At 43.0% G+C, this 14,275-nt stretch overlaps 1 protein-coding gene across 2 annotated transcripts in view; it reads left to right on the forward strand.

Moving 5' to 3' along the window:
- The window catches only part of ALG10 (ALG10 alpha-1,2-glucosyltransferase), a 67,230-nt gene that overhangs the window by 8,782 nt on the left and 44,173 nt on the right, over positions 1–14,275 (forward strand). The gene's annotated exons all lie outside the window — the stretch shown is intronic.

Genomic DNA, 14,275 nt, shown 5'->3' on the forward strand with positions numbered 1-14,275 from the left:
CCACTTAACAGTAGGGAAGGTGTTGAGATAGTAAACTACACTATTTGTAATGTTAGTACGCCATCTAGCGCAAGTCGATGTAAAGACTTGCGTTGTAATGGCATCGCGTGGTTACATCGCGTTCGTTGTAACGACCGCGATGTAACAGCATCGCGGTGTACTGAATGCGATGTAAACGATGTTTCCCATCTGTAGCTCATCATGCCCCACATACTTAAGTGCGGTCCAGATCATGAAAGCAGAGGAGAAGGACAACACTGGTTGTGCTAGTTAATCCGCATCAGTCACAGCTGGCCAATGAGTAAATGAAAAAAAATTAGGTGCTGGAGTCAAGAATGTTTCTTATGCACCACTACCTGACGGCTAAATACTGGGACATCTCAATACCAAGGCAGCCTAAAATTGATTCCACATTATGCCTTTTTCTTCCACCACCCACTTTTCTTTATCATAATCTTGGATGTTCTTTTTGAACCCTGCTTTCTCTTTAGTGCTATTGTTTTCCTATCTTTCTCCTTACCTCTTTTTCATTTTCTGCCTTTCTCTCTCTTGTTTTGAGGCAATGTCTTATGATAAAAACTAGGTCCCTGTCTTCAGAAATAAATGGCAGTGCCAAACACTTACAATCACTGGTACACTTTAAGCAGTAGCTGGCAAATATCAATCAATCAGGGATTTATAGAGTGCTGCAAATCACCCTAAGGGTCTCAAGGGGATGGCGTTGCTAGCAGCTTTGCTCATCCCGTCATTTGTACAGCCAGGTCTTGAGGCCTTTCCTGAATTCCTGCAGTGCTGAGGTGGTCCAGAGGTGCAGGGGAAGGTGGTCTCAAGCTTTGGCCACCAGGTGCGAGAAGGGGCGTCCTCCACTATTGCTTCGGCGGATCCAGGGGTTACCTGGGAGGAAGAGGGAGGCGGACCGTAGGTGTCTGGGAGGTTAGTTGAAGGTCAAACATGTGTTGATTTATGCTGGTCCCATGTTGTGCAGGGCTTTGTGTACAGCACCTTGAACTGACATCTCATCTGGATCGCTAGTCAGTGTAGTTTCTTGAGGTGCGATGTGATGTGGATCAGTCTGGGGAGGTCGTGTTGCTGCAGAGTTTTGTTTTGGCTGTAGCCTCTTCAGAAGGCGTGCAGTGATATCTACGTACAGTGAGTTCACATAGACAAAACTGCTGGTGACGAGAGCCTGCGTCACTGTCCTTCTGGTGTTTACTTGAAACCACCTGTAGATTTTGCGGAGCATGCGAAGGATGTGGAAGCAGGCAGATGAGACTGCGTTTCCCTGTTTCTTCAAAGACAGCTTGCTGTCCAAGCTGATGCTGAGGTTGCAGGCGTGGTCTGTCTGGGTGGGGATGGGTTGAGTTCAGCAGGCCACCATGCTTCATTCCATGGCCATCTGTTTTTCCCCAAAGTTGAGCATTTCCTTGTTGTGCTTCAGTCAGTCCAGTTCCTCATCTGTGGAAATTGGCTCTGATGGTGGAGGGGTCTTCTGACAGTGAAAGGATGAGCTGGGTGCCTAGCGTAGGAGATGATATTGAGTCTGTGCGATTTGGTGGTGTTGGCCAGGTGGGTCATGTAAGTGTTGAAGAGGGTGGGACTGAGGGATGATCCTTGGGGGACGCCGCAGATCATCTCCTTGGGGTTCAGGGTGAACAGTGGAGGGCTGATTCTGTGGGTTCTTCTGGTGATCCATTTAACGGTGTCTCCCTGGATTCCGATGTGGTATAGTCTGTTGATTAAGATGTGATGGAAGAGGGTGTTAAAGGCGGCTGCCATGTTGGTGCAGTCAAGGTGGGCTCTGATGTAATCGGTGGCTACGATAAGGGCTGTCTCGGTGCTGTGGTTGTTCCAGAATCCAGATTGAGAGGGGTGGAGGAGGTTGTTGTGTTTCAGGTTTTCAGTGAGTTGCTGGTTGATTGCCTCCTCAAGAACCTAGAAAGGGGAGTCGGGAGATGGGCCGGTAGTTCTTCGGTTCTACTGGGTCAGTAGAAGGTTTCTTCAGGATGGGCCTTACTTAAGTATGTTTCCAACCCTCTGGGAAGGAGGCCGAGTTGATGTAGTTCAGGATTTTATTAAGCTCTTCGCCAACCGTTTTGCACCCGTGATTGAAGATATGGTGGGGACAGGGGTCTGTGGGTGCTCCCCAGTGCACGGAGTTCATGATGGAGATTGTGGCTTGAGTTGTGAGAGAATCCCGATCAGTGAGCAGGTGTTCGGGGGTTGTGTTTGTGGGTGTGATGGCATTCTCTGCATCTGCGGGATTAGAGAACTCGTTCACAATGATGAGGCGCTCCTTTCTGTGGTTTGTGCTGGCTTCCAAGTGGTCGATCTTTGTTGTTTCTTTCAGGAAGCGGTGCTACTGGTAGAGTGCTAATTTGAAGGTGGTATGGTCTCCTGTTTCTTTGCTGGTTCGCCACTTCCTTTCTAGTTTCTGACATTTGCATTTGGTGTATTTCAGCTCTGCGGTGTACCAGCTGGCACTTCTGCTAGTCCTTTGGATTTGGCTGGCTTGGTGTGGGTGATTGTGTTGGCACATTCTGTGATCCACTCGGAGAAGTTCTTTGCACCTTGTTCTGGGTTGGATGTGGGTGTCTGGGAGCTGGGAGTACTGTTAGACTAGACTTCTGAAATCATTTTCCAGTTTCTACGTGTGGAGCTGGGGGGCATGGTGCCAGTGTTGGTAGGTCCTGAGATGGTGAAGTGGATGCTGTAGTGGTCGGTCCAGGCTAGCTGTGAGGCGTGGTTGTACTTGACTGTGTTGCTGGAAGTAAAAATGGAGTTGAGCGTGTGTCCTGCGATGTAGGTAGGGTCGGTGACAAGTTGCTTGAGGCCGATGTTGCTCATGCATTCCAGGAGGTCCGTTGTGTTGGTGTTGCTGAGTTGGTCAAGGTGGAAGTTGAGAACCCAAGGAAGATGTGGTGCTCGCAGTCGAGATCGGGGGTGACATTGCAGAAGCTGGGGCGTGGTCTTCGTGGCCTATAGGTGATGGTGCCTCTGGTGCTCTTTACATCTGTGTGAGGTACATATAGGAGTTCCTAAAAATAACTAAATAAATTGGGTGTGTTCACCAAACAACTAGGTACTTTTTGCCTTCCCCATCCCTCACACGCACACATACCCGTATAATAAGGAAGTATTTTAATGTGGAAGTAGAGTAATCTTTAGCTACATGATCAAATTCGATGTAGCATAGTTGCTTGTGCTCACCTTCCCCACAGAACACGATATAACCAACACTATGAAGCCCACTGGAGATGCAATATGATGGAAGAACTGTACATCACATATTTTAGAAATTGGAAGAGGCAGAGAGAAGGAAAGGAGATGGATTAGGAAGTGAGGAGTAAGGAAGCATTGTTATTGGAGCACTCTTAACAAGGAAGGGTGGCAAAATGAAAGAGCACTGAGGCACACAAAGTGTGGCAGAGGCCCATCCCTAAAAAGATAGTAGGAGTGAACAGGTCTTTTTACTGGCTCACTCATTTAAAGTTCTGGTGCTATGCCCATAACTGGTCCTTGGCATACATCAGTTTGGTGTGTAGTGCTACACTGTGTGTGTGCTACACATGTGCTGGGTGTAAGTGTGCTTGTGAATGGTACAGTACACGAAAGAAGTAGTGCTGTGCAGTGTGTGCAAGTTATATGCATGTGCTGGCCGTATGTGTGCCTGTAAATGGTACAATACATGGACAACTCTGGGTTCCATTTTGGGAGACTTAGGGTTAACTATCAGGAGTAAATGAGGAGGTAGAGGAAACCCCTTGCCCCCAAACAGATTTTGGATTTCTGCATCCCTGTGCGCTGAATGGGACACACTACAGGAAGGGAGAGCCAGGCTCTTCAGTACACTTCTAAGAGTGCTCTTTGATTCAGAGAAAGATCATTGGGAAGGGACCTGGGCACATCTCAGGAAGGAGATGGGGCTGATAAGAGAATCATAAAGAGCAGGGCAGAGGCTCAGGGGCAACCTTTCGATACCCATATCATCCATCTAGTCACTCTTATGGCCTGCCTTGTTGGGTTATTAGATTTTGAGTCATTCATTGTATGGTAGACTTCTTTCTGGAGGCAGGGCAGAGGAGAAGGCACTTCAAAAGGAAGTAGGCCCCCAACATAAACTTCAAAGTCTCACTCTATTACATATTTGGCATCTGGAAATGGACTATAAGAAGGGAAGATCGAGGCCCCCAAAGTTGTTAACTGTCAAGCAGCCAGTCAGGTTGGACGAGGAGGAGAAGTTCTGCTAGACTTCTGCCTGCGACCAGCACTAGGGTCTAAAAGCTGCCAGTCTCCCTGATGGGTGAGGAGACCTCACCCAGGGAATTCAAAACCACCTACCTACCCCTGGAGGCTGAAGCACCAGTTCCTGCCTGCTTGCCAAGACCAGTGTGCCCTGTGAGGAATAGGAGAGCATTCTCGGCCCAATGGGGTATCCTGGCTATTGGATGCTTGTAGCAAGGCATTAGAAGACAGCTGCTGCACTGATCGGTTTATTGTCTGTGTTCAGGGAATAGTTGGTGACCCCCATATGCCATAGGAGGGCCACTGTGATGATTGCTGCTCTGCCGATGTGTGGAGCGAAGTTGGCAACCCAGTTTACCAGGTGGGGCTGCCCATAGATTGCTGCTGTGCCGATTGGCCCATAGCCCATGTACAGGGTAAGGACCGTGAACCCCTATGTTGGGACATGGCAATGAGCGTTTTCTGGGCGAGACTGTCGTCGAGAGAAAGAGACCGCTTTGATAATCCGAGCAGGTCCAAGCTCCGACTGAGGACTAGCATCAGGAGCGTTAAACACCCCTCATTCCCTAAGGGGAGGATTCCAGGAAATTTACCAGCATCAGGTGAGCATCGAGGCCCACCCCCCCACCCCACCCCACCCCACCCCCTCCGGCTGCTGCCTTTGCAGGCCTGCTTCTGATGAACTCAAGGAGACCCAAACGCTGCCTCTCCTTGGCCGCGTGTGGAGAACTTACCCGAGATAGCTGCTACAGCTTCAGTGCCTGCACATGCATACTATTGGTAATATTGTGATTATTCCTGCGGGCTCCTCATCCTACTTTTCAGAGTTCTACATAGCTCAAAAATCTGTTCAGGGGAAAGAGCCTTCTGTACAAGTGCACATATTATTCCCTTTTGTCCCTCTATGAGTGGGAAAACAATTTGCCCATTGTGGAACGCTCTTGCCTCACAAAATCTGAGGGTTGTCTGATCACCTTCCCACCCTGACAGGGAAATGGGAACCTGTGATAGGCTGTAAAAAACCTCTGTCAATTGGATGTTGTCCTAGTCAGTTGTAAAGGAGAGTCCTGATTTTATTAAAGATAATGGAAGCAAGTATTATGCACTGTCTTTTCTTAATGTTTATTATTCACAGCACGTAAACACGCTACAACACTCACAATCCTGCTGGCCCAGCAAGAAGTAACAAAACACTACGTATTAGAAACACAGTATAAATGGCACCATTCCTCACACAGCGTCCTCGTTTCTTGATGCGACTGTGATAATGTTTTAAAGTCCATGAATAAAGCAGATCAGAAAAAAAATGCCAGTTGAAGACACATTAAATCCGCTTGATCTTTACAGATTCCTTCCCATCACATTAACACGGAGTCCAACTGGACTGCTCCTCCAGCCTCTCTGTTCCTCCAGTCTTCAAATGGTTGCTAGCTGTCCAGAGGCTAAAATAATCAGAGAAACACATTCATTACCAACTGTTTTCTAGGAGGGCGCAACATGGAGGCTGCTGGAGGCTTATAATATGCGTGTTTAAATAAACTTACAGTAAAATGTTCTAAAGGTTGACACCCTAGATCAGCCTGCAGCTTTTAAAATGTCCTTTAGCTTTGCACCAGTCCAGAATACTTTGGAAAACATGCCCCTCCTGGCTGAGTGGGCTTCTAATTGCCCCGTGAGAACATTTGCCGTGGACATTACTTCCTTTACTGCGTTACTTAGCATTGTTTAAATAACCTGGGTTAAAGGTTTCCTTATGGCTATCAATAGTTTAGGTGCATATGTTCTTACTTGCTTTGCTTATACAGATATACTGTTTAAGGGACCTCACTACACAGGTTTGAATGAGAAAAATAAACAGAAATTCTACCTAAGTGGATGCATTGGTAATTCTAATTGCAATATGAAAGAGAACATAGTCAGAAGTAAACACTACCCTTGCCAACTGCCTGCGTATTTAGGCTAGGCTCTTGGCTAACATAACAAAAGAAGGGAATGCATAATGCATCCCCCAGAACAATCCTAGGGAAGGGCATCTGCTGCCAAGGCCTCCGGAGCCTTTAACTTAAAAGGTTATCCAGCTGAGAAGTCAGTCTGGAAGCAGAGATCCATTCCAAATGGTCCCCACACAGTTCCCAAAGCTTTGAACACCTAGAAATCTAAGCTCCACTCACTGCTGCCCAACATATTTAGTGAGTAGCAATCCGCCACCCTGTTGGCTGACCCTGGGAGACACTCTGCACCAAAGAGATTTCTTGTGTGAAACAGACTTCCCACAGAACCCTTGCTAATACTGCCAGCGGTTTCAACCTTGTCCCCCTGATTTGTTAATGTGTCTGACTGCAGTCAAATTGTCCATATGTAGGAGAACTGCAAACTTAGCTTTACTTTTTACTTCAAGAAAAGCTCAACAATGTACATGCATGGCAGACTCCTTCATGGACCTTCTTCCTCAAGCCTTGGAAAATGATAAAAATATTACTAGATCTGCAGTTCTAGTGACTTGAATAATCTGCTCGACCAAATTGTAATGCTTTTGACCCATAAACTGTTTTCAAATTATGTGATCCTGGACCAATATTTTAAATTCACTAAGCCACCATTTTCTTCAGCATGTCTGCTGTACAAAAATCACTTTTGTTTGATTTAATAGACTAAACCTTTGCTCCACATATAATGCGACTCTAGCGACATATAGGATACAGATAACCGCTGACTTGCCTCTTAGTTCATTAACAGCTTTGTCATCTGGGTTGGGGCAGGAATGTTTCTCTAATCATATTTAAAAACTATCACTTTTAATAAATACATATCTAAGACATGAAGTGGTAGCACACTCATTTACAGTCAGCAGATTTGCCATTGAAATGACCTCAACATTTCCTACTGGCATGCTACCTACTGATAAAACTATATTGTGTATAAACAATGTTTAGAAATCGAGTTTCTGCAAAATGTTGTCATTTGCACATCACCAAGTAAAGTGTTCTTTGTTTTGCTCCTATTTTAATCTTTGTTTGCATCACACTTCAGAATTGCAACAGTAATGTGCTTTCGTAATGCCTGATATATTTGTACTATTGATTTACAAGCTGTTTATATGTTGTGTGCTTGAAAAAAACTGACATCTTACAGCCTTTTGTTTCACAATTATTGTCAGATAGATCACTTGACAAAAACCTCTAACTGTAATAAGAGAAAGAAATGTAAACACTGTTTTCCAGGATAACATAAGCAGCAATTACTAAAAAGACAAAGTGACATTTGACCTCAGTCCTTGAATAGACCACAAATGTATCAAGATAAAAACAAGATTTAATGTTGTCTGTATTGTTTATTCATTTTCTGAATGAACAGAACACCTGTTCCTTTCCAGTGTAATTTCACTCACATGAATGGAGGAGTAGGTCCTATAAATAGCTCGATCTGATCAAATCTGACTCGCCATAGTGAGTGGGCAAGTAGATTTTTCGATGTCTGTTCCTCCTGTCCAAAAGGTGCCACATTTTGCGCTCCATTAACGTAGGCTTGCATCTGGCTCTAATACAAGATTGGGGAATGTAGGACACAATTCTAATTCTTTCCGGGCATTCACGTGAGCCAACCACCAAGCAACTTCTGTTTTTGCATTTTTGTCTAGTGGAACCATTTGTGAATAACTTGGCTGCTTCTGTAAATGTCTTATTTTTTAATATGTGGAGCACCCAGTAGTAAAGGGGCCATGGAAATATCATATAAATTGAGTGTGCAGTTCCAATACTGATAAGAAGTGAAACCCACCTTGAGGGTTCAGTTGCTTCTGAGAGGTCTCTAGGCATCCTTTTTGGGATGCACCGGCCCTCACCTACTGAGGAGGCATGCTTCATCATCAGGCCGTGTTCCTTGTTGGGTGGGTGCTGCAAGTCCAAATGGGCCCCTCAAGGGGGGGCGGGGGGGCTTTTTGCTGGAGATCTTTTTTTTTTTTTTTTGTGTGAGAAATCAAGCGGAAAGCTTCAAAACAACAGACGCTTGCACTGGAGGATTTTTTCAGTAAATGCAGTGGTAGATTGAAGAGCACAAGTGAAAGTTAAAATTAACTAAGGCGATCAAACAATGAGTTAGATTTAATTGTATCCTTGTTCAGGTTAAAATCAAAGTGATAGCACCACGCTGGAAATAATGTTCCTTTGGTTCATATCTGCGGTCTTGCCCAGGTGTGTCTCCGTCACCCCCCCCCCCCCTCCCTCCCCCGGGATCTGTGTCAGTTAATCAGGACCAAAAGGGATACTTCTAAGCTACTTAGTGAACCCCCTGTTATTTTTGTGTTTCTCACCCACAGTGTTGTGTATTCACAAATGAATGTCCTAATTTAGAAAGAGCCCATGTTACTTGCATGTATTCCTAGTAAAGCTTATGACCCAAAACCTCAATCAGTCCCCTTGAAGTAATTGTGGCGACTTCCTTAATATGAGATCAAAAAATTGATAACAAAAAATTGATAAGCGCACTATCCGTGTTGAGCGTGGTGGTTGGCTGTGGCGTGCTGCTGGGGTATCACTCTCTGGTCTAGAGTGTCAGAATTTAAATATGGCAGGCGTCTCCTGAAGTAGGGGACGTCCCCCTGCGCACAGCAAGAACCCCTAAAGGGTTTAAAAAGTTCGATAATCAGTACACAGTGGTTTGAAAAAATAGTCGGAGACTATGTTGGGATGGTTAATTTGATGATCTTTAGTTGATCATATCACAAAAGATTCATCAATGAATATTCAAGGTATCAATCCATTAGTTATAGTGAACCTTGCCCAATGCATTTCGGTCCTATCAAGACCTTCATCAGGGGACATATCTACAAGAAAAGTTTAAAGGAAAGAATCAGGAAGTAACCAAAAACATAACAGTTCATGTCAATGTTGGTATCATCATGGCAAAGCATAAAAAAGGAAAATAGACGAGTGATAGCTATCTCATAGAGAGTAGCGAAACGTAACCATACAAGAAAGCAAAAAAGTGTTTTGACCAATAGAAAACAAATAATGTTGAATAAAGTTTCCTCGTACAAATGAAAACAAAGGTGATAAAATTGCCGCAAATCAGGAAATACGAAGGTTAAAAAAACGTGTTGCGGCCGGTAAAAAACGACTCGTGTTCAATGTGGTATCCTCATGCAAATAAAAACTGAAGTGGTAAAGTTGCAGTGAAACAAAGATAAACCCACGAACAAAAGCGGTGGTTGAAAACAAAACCGTTCACTGAGTGGAATGAGTTAACAACGAAAGAGTGAACGATGACCAGGTGACCGGGTAGAAGATTAAACAAATATACTAAACGGTGCAACTTACAATGGACAGCGTGTCACCAAGGTTAGCCCGAGTTCCCCATGTTTAGCAATTGGAGACGCGAAGAGTTTTGCGGTTATATGAGCATAGCGTGACAAGTGAAATAGAAAGAAGACTAGCGCTGAAAACAGCGGGCGCCATGTTAGAATGTCTTCAGTGTAATGGAATATTAAAGAAGGATGAAAGGTTACAATGACGATGATAATAAACAATACAAGGTGTATGAATAGATAGGAATCATGAGAAAGCGAGGAAACACGAAAAGGTAGTGTAGAAGCTAACCAAGAGTCAGAGTTGTTAATAGAAAAGAATGAGAATAGTGGTTGAGAAATGAAAAATTTTAAATATTGAAAATGTAACAATAACACAGTCAGCAAGAAATAAACAAACAAAACTCAAAGGCCAGAAAGTAAATGGAAATTGAAAAAGAACAATCTCCCAAAGAGGAAAACAAAAAGGTTTCAGGAAATGTAAAGTATGAACAGAGACCTGTCACAAATAACACGAAAATTCCATACGATCGTTGAGTCCATGAGGCTTCATGGAGTTCAGAAGCTTAATCCAGTGATTTTTCTCTTTGGAGAAGAAGATTGTGAACGTCTCTTCCTTCAGCTGTTTCAACGGTCTCCAGGACCATGAATTTAAGTTGGCTGACGTTATGATGAAGTTCAGAAAAGTGTGTGGCTATCACTGATTTGGTATTGTTGGTACGGATGTTACTCTTGTGTTCAAGAATTCTAATCTTGACTTTTCTTTCCGGTTCCCGACATAAACAAACCCGCAAGGGCATTTGAGAAGATAAATCACATTGCTGGTGTTGCACGTGGCGTTGACTTTGAGGTTGATCTTGTTGCCTTTCATGGGATGGTTGATGTAGGATCCAGTGATAACACTGTTACAATTACTACAGTTGTAGCAAGGTCTGGTTCCTTTGTACGTAGTAGAAACAGTCGTACTTATAGGCTGAGTAAGAATTTCTTTCAAGTTTTTGCCTCTTTTGAATGCGAAGATGGGTTTTTCAGTAAATAAGCCCTTGAAATCCGGTTCTATGGCCAAAATAGACCAGTGTCGCCAGATGATTTTTCTAAAACGATTGCTCATTGTTGAAAATTTAGAAACCACAACTGATCGTTGACTGATGGATTTGACAGTTTTGGTTAGTAATTGTGTTCGGGTTTTCATTGAGCAACGTTGTTTGTCCTGAGCTAACATCTGTTGTGGGTAACCGCGTTGAGAAAACTTCTTTACCATCGTTTCCATTTGTTCAGAACAAATGTCCGGTTGTGATACAATGCGTTTGACACGGAGTAGTTGTGAGTAAGGCAAATGATTTTTCAAGGCTGGATGGTGGCAGCTGTTAAAGTGCAAAAGATTATTGCGATCAGTTTTCTTGCGATACATGGTGGTTTCAAGTCTGTTGTTGATGCGACTAATCCTGACATCGAGAAATGTCATGGCGTGTTCTTGAACCTCAAAGGTAAACTGTATCCGTTTGTTGATGGTGTTAAGAGAATTCAATGCTGACATAAGTTCAGGCCGTGGTCCTTTCCAAATAAAAAGATATCATCGATGTATCTAAGAAATAAGATGGTATGTTCTTTCCAAATGTTAACACTCAAGATGTTCTCCATCTCACATTTTTCCATGAAGATATAGGCGTATGCCGGTGCGGCACAATTGCCCATTGATGTACCAGTGAGCTGCAGGTACCATTGATCTTGCCATTTAAAGTAAGTATGGTAGAGTGTGAAACACAGTAATTCCATGAGGAATAATTGAAGATGAGGATCCAAGTTTGATTGTAAAAGGGTGTTTTCAATTGCAGCAATACCCAAGTCGTGTGGAATGGAGGTGTATAAAGCTGTCACATCAACAGTACATAACCAGTATCGTTAATATCTTCTAGAGTGATGGTGTTCATTTTGTTGATGAAATCCGTGGTGTCTTTGACATAAGTAATCATTCTCAGGACAAAAGGTTGTAAATATTTATCCAGCAGTTTACCGATCGGTTCATGGAGGCTTCCTCTGGTGGAGACGTTGGGCCGAAAAGGTGGTTTGTCAATGTTTTTATGTATTTTTGGAAGCATGTACAAGGAGGGTGATCTGGGATGGCTTTTCAGTAAGAATTTGTAGGCTTTCTCAGAGATCACGCCATCATCAAGAGCTTTCAATAAAATCTGTTGAAGAGTAGACGAAAATTGTTCAGTGGGATTGTGAGTCACCCTCATGTATGTCTCAGTGTCCGATATATGAGTGTGTACCTGTTGTATGTAGAACTCGGTATCCATAATAACTAATGCTCCTCCTTTGTCTGCGTTTTGACAAGTTATAGTAGGATTGTTGGCAATTCTGGTGAGAATATTTAATTCTTTAACTGAGAGGTTACGATGTTTGGATTTTTTGGTGTAATTCAGAGTTTGTACGTCATGTTTGACAAGCGTTTCAAATGTATCAAAACTCTTGTGGCTTACAGGAGCCATGAAGGTGCTTCTAGGTTTCGGTCCTTTTAAAATGTCGGTTTCGTTGGATTCATGAATTTCAACAATGTTTTAAAAACAGTTGCGAAGGCGTAAATGACGCATGAATTTGAATAAGCTGATTTCTAGTTCCGATGCGTTGATGTGACATGTTGGAACGAACAATGTTCCGTTTTGTAGGGTTTTGATCTCCATGGGGTTCAATGTGTAAGAAGAAATATTGATTACAAGGTTGTTCTCATCCAGGTTTTCTTTCCCCCTCTCTGTCGATTGCTGGTTGTTGGAGGAATCTTCAATTCTGGCTGTTCTTTGTCTTTTTCTTTGACTCCTCCGGGGTCGTCTTTGTCCCCGGTGTCCTCTAAAAAAGAAACACTAGGAGTTGGTGTATCTGTGATAACAGTTGACGGATGCTGTCTAATAGCGGAGTGGTCAGGTGGTCTAGATCTGGTCTCACTTTCAGATGAGGAGGTATCCGTTTCAGTGTTGTGTCTGGGGGGGCCGGTTTTGTCTTCGTCTTGCATAGACTTCAGCCCATGTATACACTTCTCCTAGCTTGTAATCTTTTGTGTCACGTTTATATTTGCGAGTTTTTCTCTCATTGATTTCAAGGGTGTATTTATCCAATTGTATGTTGATGTCTTCCAACATCTTGGTGAAATCATCAGCATCCATCATATCAGTGAGTTCAGTTTTAATAGATGAGATATCTTTGGAGAGATCTTCCAACACTTTAGAAAGTTCTTCAATGATTAAAAGGATGAGGTCTAAGGAGCATTTGTTTAAAATGGCATACCATCTTTCAACGAATTTAGGACTGTTTCTACAAAGAAGAGGTTTCAAAGCAATCCGCAATCCTCTGGGAATTCTCTGTGCGCGATGATATTTAATTAGAGTACAAGCGTGTAATCTTTGATTAATCTCTCTCTTTGATAAGTATAAAAGTTGTCTAATGTTGCTTTCTTTGTTCCTTGTACTTAAGGATGGTGAGGTTTCTTCCTGTATCAGAGCATACATTTTAGAGACGTCCTCATCAGCAAAAGCGAAGGTGTCCGCTCTTAATTCAGTCATGCTTGAAATGTCATCATAAGCCATTTTGAGCAATGTGTGATGTGCAGCGTATCAGGATCAGAAAATCAAATGATGAGAACAAACAATTGATAAGTGCACTATCCGTGTTGAGCGTTGTGGTTGGCTGTGGCGTGCTGCTGGGGTATCACTCTCTGGTCTAGAGTGTCAGAATTCAAATATGGCAAGTGCCTCCTGAAGTAGGGGACGTCCCCCTGCGCACAGCAAGAACCCCTAAAGGGTTTAAAAAGTTCGATAATCAGTACACAGTGGTTTGAAAAAATAGTCGGAGATTATGTTGGGATGGTTAATTTGATGATATTTTGTTGATCATATCACATATCATATAGCATAAAACCAGTGGCGTGCAGGAAAATAGACGAGTGATGGCTATCTCAGAGAGTAGCGAAACGTAACCATACAAGAAAGCAAAAAAGTGTTTTGACCAATAGAAAACAAATAATGTTGAATAAAGTTTCCTCGTACAAATGAAAACAAAGGTGATAAAATTGCCGCAAATCAGGAAATCCGAAGGTTAAAAAGCGTGTTGCGGCCGGTAAAAAACGACTCGTGTTCAATGTGGTATCCTCATGCAAATAAAAACTAAAGTGGTAAAGTTGCCGTGAAACAAAGATAAACCCACGAAAAAAAGCGGTGGTTGAAAACGAAACCGTTCACAGAGTGTAATGAGTTAACAACGACAGAGTGAACGATAGTTTAATCTTCTACCAGGTCACCTGGTTATCGTTCACTCTATCGTTGTTAACTCATTACACTCGGTGAACGGTTTCGTTTTCAACCACCGCTTATTTTCGTGGGTTTAACTTTGTTTCACGGCAACTTTACCACTTCAGTTTTTATTTGCATGAGGATACCACATTGAACACGATTCGTTTTTTACCGGCCGCAACACGTTTTTTAACCGTCGTATTTCCTGATTTGCGGCAATTTTATCACCTTTTGTTTTTATTTGTACAAGGAAACTTTATTCAACATTATTTGTTCTCTATTGGTCAAAACACTTTTTTTTCTTTCTTGTATGGTTACGCTTCGCTACTCTCTATGAGATAGCTATCACTCGACTATTTTCCCGCACGCCACTGGTTTTATGCTGGTTTGCCATTCTGGCTCGATTTTTCTTCAAGGATACATTGCACTTCCTTAATTGCTTTCCTAT

This window comes from Triturus cristatus, chromosome 4_1 (genome assembly GCF_964204655.1).
Source record: "Triturus cristatus chromosome 4_1, aTriCri1.1, whole genome shotgun sequence".
NCBI lineage: Eukaryota > Metazoa > Chordata > Amphibia > Caudata > Salamandridae > Triturus > Triturus cristatus.